The following is a 14097-nucleotide window of genomic DNA, read 5'->3' as shown; positions in this document are numbered from 1 at the left end:
AGCAACAGCCTCAGGACCTGCAACAAGTACAGGAATTTGTGGCAAGTGCCTGCACAGAGAAGTCATCCAGGAGAGCGGCAGAGGTGAGCCCTGGGGAGGAGGGTGCTGACACGCGGGGGGTTTGCCTCGTGTAAGATAAAATAATATATGTGTACATGTTACATTACGATAAAGTGTGAGTGGCTCAGTTATGTGTACCATGTGAAAGATTTCGGGAGTAACCTGGTTGTACTTTGAATTAACAAGCCTTGATTTGTGTGCCTAGTAGCTTAGGGGTGAATTTTAGAAGGGCCCTTCTTCCCCATCAGCACTTACTAGCCAGGAAGATCCAAGGTTCTGTAAATGTTTACATTCTTTGGTGACATGGTATTGGGCTATGTCCTGCAGATAATAGTAAAATCTATAAAGCCTGATCCGAAGCCCAGTGAAATCAATGGGATTCTTTCCATTGACTTTAATGGGCTTTGGATGAAGCTTTGTATGTACACAGCCCCTTTCATCCCAAGGGATGCCAAACTGCCTTACAGACTGCAATTCCTTCATTCGCCACTGAAGTTTAGCCTCCTCTGATGTGGAATGTAGCTGCTATCTAACAGCGCCCAAAAATCCTACATAACAGTTTTGCAAAAAGTGAAGAATACCTTATTCAGTTAAAACCCACAGGTATTTGGATTAGATAGATGGATTGTAACTCCCCAAAATGGATTCTGGCTTGGAGCCTGAGGGTAGCACTTCTGACTCCTACTCTTGTCAAAAACTCCATGGGATCTTTAAAAAAGGAGTACTAGTGGCACCTTAGAGACTAACCAATTTATTTGAGCATAAGCTTTCGTGAGCTACAGCTCACTTCATCGGATCACTAAAGCTTATGCTCAAATACATTGGTTAGTCTCTAAGGTGCCACAAGTACTCCTTTTCTTTTTGCGAATACAGACTAACACGGCTGCTACTCTGAAACATGGGATCTTTAGTGATCACAAATGATTAGGACTTTTGTTTTATGTTTAAAAAACGAAAAGAGCACCTCTAGGAGCCAGTATCAGCACTGTACTAGGACATTAGTTCAGTACAAAGAAAGAAGGCTTTTCTATGCTAACTCATTTTGATGCTGTGATCCCCAGCGTGCATGTATTCTCACATACATACCTAGTACTTCTTCCAGCTCATTGGCATCGAGGCTCTCTTTTTGTTCTGTGTTTGTACAGCATCTAGCTAAATTGAGTCCTGATCCAAGACTGGAGTTCCTAGGCACTACTGCAATAGAGAAGGGCAACAAAGGTGTGACAAGATTATGACTATCAACAGATGGCTTAGGCAGTGGTGCTATAAGGAGGGCTTTGGGATGTATGGCCACTGGGAGGCATTCATGGACAGAGGACAGTTCTCTCAGGATGGACTTCATCTGAGTAGGGAAGGAAATAGACTTCTAGGATGGAGGCTGGCACAACTGATTAAGAGAGCTTTAAACTAGGAATTTGGGGGAGATGGTTGGGAGATGTCCAGGTAATCTCCACGCCGGATTTTAGCATTGAGAGGGAAGAAAACAAAGTAAGAAAGGATACAGCCGTGGGTAGGAGAATGGATATAAAAGGAGGAAGGGCAGTGTGGATACCAGTCTGATATGTTATACTGATTGTAGAATGACCGTGCCTCATTGGGTACAGAATGTGAGCAAGGCCAAACAGCAAAAATTAAGATTTTTGTACACCAATGCGAGGAGCATAGGTAACAAAATGGAGGAACTAGAGCTACTGGTGCAGGAAGTGAAACCAGATATTATAGGGACAACAGAAACATGGTGGAATAGTAGTCATGACTGGACTACAGGTATGTGCTGTTTAGGAAAGACCGAAATAAAGGTAAAGGTGATGGAGTAGCATTGTATATCAATGATGAGGTAGAATGTAAAGAAATAAGAAGCGATGGAATGGATAAGACAGAGTCCGTCTAGGCAAAAATTACATTGGGGAAGAAAACTATTAGAGCCTCCCCTGGGATAGTGCTTGGGGTGTGCTATAGACCTCCGGGATCTAATTTGGATATGGATAGAGCCCTGTTTAATGTTTTTAATGAAGTAAATACTAATGGAAACTGTGTGATCATGGGAGACTTTAACTTCCCAGATATAGACTGGAGGACGAGTGCTAGTAATAATAATAGGGCTCAGATTTTCCTAGATGCGATAGCTGATGGATTCCTTCATCAAGTAGTTGCTGAACCGACTAGAGGGGATGCCATTTTAGATTTGGGTTTGGTGAGTAGTGAGGACCTCATAGAAGAAATGGTTGTAGGGGATAATCTTGGTTCGAGTGATCATGAGCTAATTCAGTTCAAACTGAACAGAAGGATTAACAAAAATAAATCTGCAACTAGGGTTTTTGATTTCAAAAGGGCTGACTTTCAAAAATTAAGGAAATTAGTTAGGGAAGTGGATTGGAGTGAAGAATGTATGGATCTAAAGGCAGAGGAGGCCTGGGATTACTTTAAATCAAAGCTGCAGAAGCTATCAGAAGCCTGCATCCCAAGAAAGGGGAAAAAATTCATAGGCAGGAGTTGTAGACCAAGCGGGATGAGCAAGCATCTCAGAGAGGTGATTAAGAAAGAGCAGAAAGCATACAGGGAGTGGAAGATGGGAGGGATCAGCAAGGAAAGCTACCTTATTGAGGTCAGAACAGGTGGGATAAAGTGAGACAGGCTAAAAGTAAAGTAGCGTTGGACCTTGCAAAGGGAATTAAAACCAATAGTAAAAGGTTCTATAGCCATATAAATAAGAAGAAAACAAAGAAAGAAAAGTGGGACCACTGAACACTGAGGATGGAGTGGAGGTTAAGGATAATCTAGGCAGGGCCCAATATCTAAACAAATACTTTGCCTCAGTCTTTAATAAGGCTAAAGAGGATCTTAGGGATAATGGTAGCATGACAAATGAGAATGAGGATATGGAGGTAGATATTACCATATCCGAGGTAGAAGCGAAACTCGAACAGCTTAATGGGACTAAATCGGGTGGCCCAGTAATCTTCATCCAAGACCATTAAAGGAATTGGCACACGAAATTGCAAGCCCATTAGCAAGAATTTTTAATGAATCTGTAAACTCAGGGGTTGTACCGTATGATTGGAGAATTGCTAACATAGTTCCTATTTTTAAGAAAGGGAAAAAAAGTGATCCGGGTAACTACAGGCCTGTTAGTTTGACATCTGTAGTATGCAAGGTCTTGGAAAAAATTTTGAAGGAGAAAGTAGTTAAGGACACTGAAGTCAATGGTAAATGGGACAAAATACAACATGGTTTTACAAAAGGTAGATCATGCCAAACCAACCTGATCGCCTTCTTTGAGAAAGGAACAGATTTTTTAGACAAAGGAAACGCAGTGGATCTAATTTACCTAGATTTCAGTAAGGCGTTTGATACCATGCCATATGGGGAATTATTAGTTAAATTGGAAAAGATGGGCATCAATATGAAAATTGAAAGGTGGATAAGGAATTCGTTAAAGGGGAGACTACAACGGGTCCTACTGAAAGGTGAACTGTCAGGCTGGAGGGAGGTTACCAGTGGAGTTCCTCAAGGATCAGTTTTGGGACCAATCTTATTTAATCTTTTTCTTACTGATCTCGGCACAAAAAGTGGGAGTGTGCTAATAAAGTTTGCGGATGATACAAAGCTGGGAGGTATTGCCAATTTAGAGAAGGACCGGGATATCATACAGGAGGATTTGGATGGCCTTGTAAACTGGAGTAATAGTAATAGGATGAAATTTAATAGTGAGAAGTGTAAGGTCATGCATTTAGGGATTAATAACAAGAATTTTAGTTATAAGCTGGGGACGCATCAATTAGAAGTAATGGAGGAGGAGAAGGACCTTGGAGTATTGGTTGATCATAGGATGACTATGAGCTGTCAATGTGATATGGTAGTGAAAAAAGCTAATGCGGTCTTGGGATGCATCAGGAGAGGTATTTCCAGTAGAGATAAGGAGGTTTTAGTACCGTTATACAAGGCACTGGTGAGACCTCACCTGGAATACTGTGTGCAGTTCTGGTCTCCCATGTTTAAGAAGGATGAATTCAAACTGGAACAGATACAGAGAAGGGCTACTAGGATGATCCGAGGAATAGAAAATTTGTCTTATGAAAGGAGACTCAAGGAGCTTGGCTTGTTTAGCCTAACTAAAAGAAGGTTGAGGGGAGATATGATTGCTCTCTATAAATATATCAGAGGGATAAATACCGGAGAGGGAGAGGAATTATTGAAGCTCAGTACCAATGTGGACATAAGAACAAATGGATATAAACTGGTCATTGGGAAGTTTAGACTTGAAATTAGATGAAGGTTTCTAACCATCAGAGGAGTGAAGTTTTGGAATAGCCTTCCAAGGGAAGCAGAAAGACCTATCTGGCTTTAAGATTAAACTCGATAAGTTTATGGAGGAGATGGTATGATGGGATAACATGATTTTGGTAATTAATTGATCTTTAAATATTCATGGTAAATAGGCCTAATGGCCTGTGATGGGATGTTAGATGGGGTGGGATCTGAGTTACTTGCCTCAGAGAATTCTTTCCTGGGCATCTGGTTGGTGAATCTGGCCCATATGCTCAGGGTTTAGCTGATCGCCATATTTGGGGTTGGGAAGGAATTTTCTTCCAGGGCAGATTGGAAGAGGCCCTGGAGGTTTTTCGCCTTCCTCTGTAGCATGGGGCACGGGTCACTTGCTGGAGGATTCTCTGCTCCTTGAAGTCTTTAAACCACGATTTGAGGACTTCAATAGCTCAGACATATGTGAGAGGTTTTTCACAGGAGTGAGTGGGTGAGATTCTGTGGCCTGCGTTGTGCAGGAGGTCGGACTAGATGATCATAATGGTCCCTTCTGACCTTAGTATCTATGAATCTATGAATACAGATAAGTAAATAATATTAATATTCAGGATTTCACCATCATGATTGCACTTGCTCAGAAGAAAACTTAGCACCATTGCTAAATCCTGGTCCTTATGCACCATTGTAGGACCATCAGCTACAAGTACTGAACCTGCAACAGTACAAATGGTGCTCCCTGTGCTATCCCTCCGTGCTGCTTCTCCATGTTTACTGACAGGCAACAGAGACGCTGCTTTTGTTCTTTCTTGATGGTTTACCTTAATCTAAGATAGTCACTTTTGTGTGTGGAAATATATTACTATTAATTATCTTTTAAAATCTTGGCCATTAAAAATGCTCTCATCAGTACTGGATGTGCTATGAGGAAGTAAAATTTCATCTGCTTTCTATTCAAACCCAGGCTTTATTAAACCATGTGTTTTCCACAGTCAAAGAAGCCATGTGTAGAATGCTCAAGACACACAATTCCACCCAGTGGCATAACACCTTTTTCAGAGTAGTTTGCTCTTTTCTTGGCTTAATTAGTCTTTGACAGGGACTGAAGCTTTTCTGTGTTATGTAGCAATGCAGTAAGTGATGTGGAGAATCTCTTGAGCTCTCGTCATGAAAAGCCTGTGCCATGAGCTCTCAACATGATCTCCTCAGTAATGAGCTGTTTCTAACTTTATCCACAACATCACAGACTGTCAGTACATTATGGATTTGAACACTTCCACCCAATAGCTGGCATCCCAGAGCAAGTCAGGATGCCAAAAGACTATTATGTGTAATCCTTGATTTCCTCTAAAATGTACTTCAGGATTATCAAGCTAGCAAAGAGACAAACTTTGGTTTGTTTTCCTTCAGCATAACTCCAGATGATCTGACATCTGACAGAACTTGCACAGCATTTGTGCATTTTAATCAGGAAGGGAAAAAAATCCCCCAAACAACCCCAAATTAGCTGTAGAACAGAAGAAAAAACTCCATGAATTATTCACAAAGTAACATATGCTCCCACCCATCTTGTCTCCACATGGGACTTGTCAAACCTCTGTTGGGATACTTAGAAGCCTGAAAGCAAAGAGTGATGGTGTGTGCGTGTGCATGCATGTTTCTATCACAATATTGGTGTTGTATAGTAAAACTCAGGTAAGGCATTTATCAGCAAGACAAGGTCCCAGCTGCCATAACTCAGTTGGGACCGATTAAAAAACACTTTGCAAATCCTCAATCCTACAACTGGATCTATGTGAGTGGATACCATCTGAGCTAAGTGCATTGTGAAGGGGTTGATTTACCGGTGGCTTATCCTTGTGGCAGGCAGTGCATAGCAGCTCTCCCCCCGCAGGATGTCTCCTGCCAACAGCTACTCTGCCTCTGTGGTGACCTGTTTCTTTCAATGACTCAGCCGTCTGGGCAGGTCACTTTGAAGTCTCTCCCCTTCTGGGTTTGTCCATGAACAAAAAGCAAGAGAATCAATACAAATAACTGAGTTAATAAGAAATAGAGGGGACTGGTTCCCTATCAGGGTGTGTCAGGATCTGGCCCTCCCTTCCCTCAGGCCTGGTCTACACTACGAGTTTATGTCGGATTTAGCAGCATTAAATCTGAATTAACCCTGCACCCATCCACACAGCGAAGCCCTTTTTTCTATATAAAGGGCTCTTAAAACCGATTTCTGTACTCCTCCCCAATGAGAGGATTAGCGCTAACATTGACGTCGCCGTTTCGAATTAGGGTTAGTGTGGAAGCAATTCGAAGGTATTGGCCTCCAGGAGCTATCCCACAGTGCACCATTGTGACCGCTCTGGACAGCACTCTGAACTCGGATGCACTGGCTAGGTGTACAGGAAAAGCCCTGGGAACTTTTGAATCTCATTTCCTGATTGGCCAGGCGAGCTCATCAGCATAGGTAACTATGCAGTCCCTGAATCGAAAAAGAGCTCCAGCATGGACCGAACGGGAGGTACTGGATCTGATCTCTGTATGGGGAGAGGAATCCGTGCTATCAGAACTACGTTCCAAAGACGAAATGCGAAAACATTTCAAAAAATCACAGAGGCCATGAGGGACAGAGGCTACATCAGGGATGCAACACAGTGCCGCTTGAAACTAAAGGATCTCAGATAAGCATACCAGAAAACCAAAGAATCAAACGGACGCTCCGGGACAGAGCCCCAGACATGCCGCTTGTACGCTGAGCTGCATGCAATTCCGGGGGGGGGGGGGCACCAGCACTACCCCACCCCTGTCTGTGGACTCCGATGATGGGGTACTCTCCGCCATGCCTGAGGATTTTGCAGATGGGGAAGATGAGGAGGAGGAGAATGAGCTTGGGAAGAGCACACAGTACACCATTCTCCGTGACAGCCAGGGTCTTTTTATCACCCTGACTGAAATAACCTCCCAACTCAACGAAGCCAGAGAAGGGACCTCTGATGAGTGTACCTTTTAAAATATAATACATGTTATAAAAGCAAGCATTTTTTAATGATTAAGTAGCCCTAAGGACTTGGGATGCATTCGTGGCCAGTACTGCTACTGGAAAAGTCTGCTAACATGTCTGGGGATGGAGCGGAAATCCTCCAGGGACATCTCCATGAAGCTCTCCTGGAGGTACTCTAAAAGCCTTTGCAGAAGAGGGAGAGCAGCCTTATTCCGTCCTCCATGGTAGGACACTTTACCACACCATGCTAGTAGCAAGTATCTGGTATCATTGCATGACAAAGCCTGGCAGCGTATGGTCCCGGTGTTTGCTGGCATTCAAGCAACATCCATTCTTTATCTCTCTGTTATCATCCTCAGGAGAGTGATATCGTTCATGGTAACCTGGTTGAAATAGGGGAATTTAATTAAGGGGACATTCAGAGGTGCCCGTTCCTACTGGGCTGTTTGCCTGTGACTGAAAAGAAATCCTCCCCGCAGTTAACCACGTGGTGGTGGTGGGGGGGGGCATTGGTGCTGAGCTGTTCGCATTTGGCTAGCAGGGATCTTCCCTGATACCAGCCAGGCTGTGGAGGGAGGGGAAAAGCGATCAACCCAGAGAATTGGATGCGGGGAGGGGATTAGTTTGTTTTCTGGTGATGCACGTTAACAGGAAAACCAGAGCACTAAATGGCCAACTCAACAGGCGTTGCTTGGTATGGGAAAGGAGGGTGCTGCTGTTATGAAGGTTGAAGAAGCCGAAAGACTATGGCTTACCATGGCTGCTTGCAAGCCGAATTCGTTTGCCCGGCACTGCGTGTGTGATCTCTAACACCAAAGCCACAGGCACTCAATATAAGATGCAAAATGCGACCTTGTACCAAAATCTCATGTGCTATGTAATGTAAATAGTGTCGTTCACCGTGAAAGAGTATAGCCATTGTTCTGTAAAATGTATCTTTTTAAATACTTCACTCCCTTTTTTCCTCCAGCAGCTGCAAATGTTTCAAGCCTCCCTCCTCCGTTCCAAAGGCTCTCTCAGATAAGGTGGTGAAAAAAAACGCATGCACGATGACATGTTCTCTGAGCTCATTCAGTCATCCGGCACTGACAGAGCTGTGTGGAGGGACACAATAACAGAGTACAGGACAGTGGCCCATGAACGTGCAGAGAGGTGGTGGCAGGAAGATCAGAGGAGGCATGAGGCAACGCTGGAGCTACTGCGGGATCAAATGGACATGCTCCGGCGTCTGGTGGAGGTTCATGAACGGCAGAAGGATCACAGACTGCTGCTGCAGCCCCTGCTTAACCGCCCTCCCTCCTCACCAAGTTCCATAGCCTCCTCACCCAGACGCCCAAGAATGCGGGGGGCGGGGGAGGCTCCGGGCACCCAACCACTCCACCCCAGTGGACAGCCCAAGCAACAGAAGGCTGTCATTCAAGAAGTTTTAAAGTGACCTTTTCCTTCCCTCCTACCCTCCTCCCACACCTCACCCAGGCTACCTTGTGAGTTATCTCCCTATTTTTATAATCAATTAATAAAGAATACATGTTTTTTAAATGATAGTGATTTTATTTCCTTTGCAAGCAAGCTGTGATCGAAGGGGGAAGGCGGGTGGCTTGCAGGGAATATAGAGGCAACCAAAGGGGCGGGTTTTCATCAAGGAGAAACAAACAGAAGTATCACACCATAGCCTGGCCAGTCATGAAATTGGTTTTCAAAGCTTCTCTGATGCACAGCACTTCCTGCTGTGCTCTTCTAACTGCCCTGGTGTCTGGCTGCATGTATTCAACTGCTGGTAGGACTGAATCGCCATGAGACGAAACTTAAAAGGGAAATGACCTGGCTGAGTCACTCCCATGTTTGCCCAGGCGCCCCGACCTCATCGAGGTCAGTTAAAAGAGCACCCAGGACTGCGTCGATGACGGCTACCAGTCATACTGCACTGTCTGCTGCCAAAAGACAATAAACTGCTGCTGTGTAGTAATGCCGTACCGTGTCTGCTAGCACCCAGGAGACATACGGTGACGGTTACCTGAGCGGGATCCATGCTTGCCGTGGTATGGCGTCTGCACAGGTAACTCAAGAAAAAAGGGGCAAAATGATTGTCTGCCCTTGCTTTCATGGGGAAAGGGGGGCCTGACGATATGTACCCAGAATCACCCGCGACAATGTTTTAGCCCCATCAGGCACTGGGATTTCTACCCAGAATTCAAATGGGTGGCGGAGACTGCAGGAACTGTGGGATAGCTACCCACAGTGCAATGCTCCGGAAGTCGACTGTTGCCTCGGTACTGTGGACACACTCCGCTGACTACATGCACTTAGAGTATTCGTGTGGGGACACACACAATCAACTGTATAAAAACGCTTTCTACAAAACCGACTTCTATAAATTCAACCTAATTTCATAGTGTAGACATACCCTAAGCAATCTAACTCTCATTGCTTTCCAGTGAGATTTAGGGGGAGATTTTTGAAGCAAAAAGGGGAAGTTCGGCCTCCTTGTGCCTTTGAAAATCTCCATAAATTACCTTTGAAATGGGACTTTAATCTCCTAAGCCATTTAGGTGCTTTTGAAAAAAATTATCTTAATCACTTGTACTTTAGCTTCTCCATCTGTAAAACAGAAATGTGAGTAATAATACAGTCCAGTATGTACTTTGGTTAACTCCTCTTTGATATATACGTTCAAACTGTTGTAACAATGGGAAGTATTATTAAGAGAGAGAGAGAGACTATGTTGCCAGACTTTCCTCTAGCAGGTTTTTCCATAGCTGCCAGTGACATTTTAATATCTTTCCAATAGTCCTGTTATGTGTTGCCTCTCCAGTTTTTTCTTCTTTTTTCCCTGTAGGCTTTGGTCTGTGCCAGTAACTATAGTTATGCTCACTAGCAGTGGCAGCCTTGTGCATGTCACCCCAGAGTTTTCTGAAGTTGCACTCTGCCAATAGCTATTGCAGCACAAGTGGCATGTGTTGGCTTTCCCTAGTGAAATGTCATTCAATATTCTTCCCTGTTATTTACCATTCACCTCCTCCTCATATACCCCGAAACTTGGAATTGACGTGACCAACCCTGTTAGTTGCCTGAGCTTGATTTTAGCTGAAGGGTACCACAACAGGTATCAATTTGAGTTTCAAATTCTCTCTTTCCTTGGTGACCACCTAGCCCACCTGTTCATTGTAGTCTGCAAGTGGCTTGGGAAAGGCTGGTTATGGTTGGTTTTGGTTTTCAGTCACTGCCATTCATCCTGATGCTTGCATCTGACTACTGAGACTTGAAGATCCCTGTCCACTCCATTGGTAACCATTTGATGTGATAAAAGTTTTGACATATTGCAATATGAGGCAAATTGCAGTGTCAAATTAAAGACAAAATCCCTGAGCCAAATGTGTTTGTGGGAGGTAGTCAAGTGGGGAAAACACTTTGTGACATCTTAGTAGTTTCCATCCCATTTTGAAGTAGGCCTAAGGTTTTGTTGCAGGGCATACCTTTCCTATAACCATCTGTAATCATTTGGCAATTTAGTAGAATTTATTTCCAAATACCATGGGGCAACATACATTGCATTTATATGCTTCTGTGGATCACTGCATAGTTACACATAGCAGATCAAAAAGCAATTACCATGCAACCAGCACTGCAGTTTAGCAGACAGAAACTTACAAGAAGATTGTAATGACTATGTAATTACTGCATGATAATTAATTACTATGTAATTCAAGGGTAAGCGGTTACCATATAAAATAAGAAAACATACTTATTTCAATGTAAAGTGTGGTCTTTCATTTTATAAAGCTGTATTTTTCTAAACTGATTTACACAGTACATCTTGTGCACGTGTATGCACAGAGTTATGATACCTCATTGTACTGGTACAACTGACAATGTCAATACTTTAATGACTGTACTTAATGCAAGTTTAAAATTGTTAACCATTGAAAAACGAACCCATGAATAATACCTTCTAGTTCTATAGTGTCTTCTATCTGAAGAGCTCATAGAATTTTACATAAAGTCATGAAATGAGCCCCACAGTATCCCTTTGTCCATATTATTATCCTTGTTTTACAGCTGGGGAATCTGAGAAGCAGAATGATACAGGAAAATTTTCTCAAAACTAGCCATTGATTTTGGCTGCTTCTATTTTAGGTTGCCCAACTTTGGGCATGATTTTCAGAAGTGCTGAGCACTGGCCACTTCAACAGACTTCACTTGGGATTGTGGGAACTCAACACTTCGGAAAATCCAGCTCTAAGTGTTCCAAGGTACCAGAAACCAGAGGCCCCCCCACATCACTGAGCATTTACAAAAAAAAAAAAAAAATTGGATCAAGTGATTTGGTCAAAGAAGCTTGTCTCAGAGCTGGGAATGGAACCCCAGTCTCCTGACTCCTAGCCCTATACTTTATATCTATCCTTCCTCCGTCTGTCTCCCTAAATGTTTTCAGCAATCTGTAAGTCAAGAAACAACTGAAGACCAAGGTCCATCATGGGCTGCACCTTCCAAGTGCACGGAATTGATTGTGTGGACATGAATCAGGTGTATGTTTCCCTATCAGCAATCCACATAATTGTAAACATTGTTCCCAAATCCCTTTTAATATGCACTATGCAAAACTCCTTCCTGGGCCCAAATTTGGTGAATGCTTCTGTTTCCCATACATAAAGAGCAACTGTGTACTTTCAGTCTAAATTGTGTTTACTTTAGATCAAGGAGAACCAACAAAACAAGCAAGGTAAAAAGTAATGCCACCATGAGACAGAACAGTGCATGTGTTGTCTCTGTAACAGTCTACAACATAACTGAACACAAAATGGCAGATGTCTTCAGGATAGAGCACATGGCTGGGGATTTAAATGTGCAATATCCACAGAAATAAAATCATAATGGTTACGTAGCTTACGTGCATGTACAGTTCATGTGATGGAGAAAGCCCCATGAGTATATTAAGGATCTGGTAAATAGAAAGTTTGATTCCAAGAACATGTGGATTTGGTACAGCCTGCAAGATGGCTGAAAAATCTCACCATGCTTGCAACACTGAGCAGAAAACTGATAGCAGAATTCAGCCCATCCAACAGAATTTAGTTTAAATTCTTCCAGTAATAAAGACATGCATTGGATGGCTCCAATCCAGCCTGCTGTGACCATGTGCATTTCTTCTGGGCAGAACCTTAAAGGGAATTTAGCAATATTTGATGTCAGATAAATCTTCAAATGTTGCGGAACACAGTTTTATGTCAGTCAGCAATCCAGAAATGGATTAGATTTGTCTGTCTAAACAAGGGGCTTAAAATGAAAGTGCTAATCATGCATCTTGTTGGGTAAGCACCTCTCTCCACTGTTTGCTTTGTGAACAGTGAGAGACAACTGCAACAAGCATAACTAAAAAACTCTCAATTATATTAGTGCAACTGAAATTACCTCTAGATGTGTCTCCTTTCTCTGCCCCAAGGGCTCATTCCGAGCATCTCAAACTGACACATGAAAACAAGGCAGTGGAGGTGGGCAGCACAAGTGGAAGATGCTCTCTTTGGAAAGGACAGTGGGGAGCTGATGCAGTGGGTGGAATTATTGGTGTGAGGGCAGATGTGAGGTATCCACTAAAGACTGGATCCTGGGTGCTAAATTAACACTTACTTCATTCTGATACCCTTCCACTTTTTCTGGGGTAAAGAGCAACCGGACTCTGGATCTCCAACAACAGACACTGCCACTTCATAAATATAGGTCTCTCTTTTAGCTTCATACCCATTTGCTTAACAGCTCTGTTGACTTGATTCACATTTCTCTTTTCACCACCAATTCTTCTGGCTGGACAGCCTTGCGTTATATTACTAAGGATTATATCTGTTCTCATTTGAGTTAGAGTTACTTTCTCTGTCTGCCACATAATTGTGTATGAATGCAGCCAGTGAAGTCTGGAGAATAGCTATTCATCCTCATTCCTCTTATACCTCACCCTTATGTTTATCATCTGTATTGGTGTTTCTCACTCAAGGAGAAAAGAGCAACCCAAGTGAGACTCATGCCCAGCCAGCCTCTGGTTGCTGAAGTTGGGATGTTTCATGGAGGTGATACGTGGGGCTCTAGCAATAAGCGTTGTAATGGTGCTATGTTCTCGGAGTTTTCTGTTGTCTTATTTGTGGTAGGATTGATGGCAGCCATCTTGAAAGGGAAGAGAGGTAGCGTACCTTTCCCATGGTGCACACCGAACCTGGGGGTAGAAGGAGTCTCCTGGTGAAACCACAGAATGAGCAAGGTGATAGAAAACTGAGAACCATGTCCATGTCAGTCATCTGTTTGACTGACTGAACTGAGTCACAGAGTGATACAGGGGCAATTCAAAAATAAAAATAATGATAGTGTCCATAGTAGGAATTTGGACAAATAAAGAGTGGAAACAGGAGAGAATTCCAGGATTCTATAGCAATGTATGAATCCTTTTAAAAATCATTGTGAACTCATATATTGGGCCATTGGCAAGCTGGCTTTCCTTCCAGAGATAGATAGTCATTTTTCTTATGGATTGTTCCAACTATATGGGAAAATTTAAGTGTACAACAGAAGAAATACCATGGAGATTAGTAAAATTAACTTGCAATGCATGTGTTTTATTGCAAAGACATCTCTGACAAGAGGCCTGTGCTTTGACTGTAGTCTTGAGGAATAGGTTGCCCTGGTACTGTTCTTCTGTACTGTTCAGTTGACTCATTTATTATTTATTAATTATTATTATTATTCAATATGTGTATAACAGTGGTGCCCAGATGTTTCAATTAATATCAGGGCCTCCCATT

Source organism: Chelonia mydas, chromosome 6 (genome assembly GCF_015237465.2).
Source record: "Chelonia mydas isolate rCheMyd1 chromosome 6, rCheMyd1.pri.v2, whole genome shotgun sequence".
Classification (NCBI taxonomy): domain Eukaryota; kingdom Metazoa; phylum Chordata; order Testudines; family Cheloniidae; genus Chelonia; species Chelonia mydas.
The sequence above is the reverse complement of the archived record's forward strand: the minus strand, read 5'-3'. Positions refer to the sequence as shown.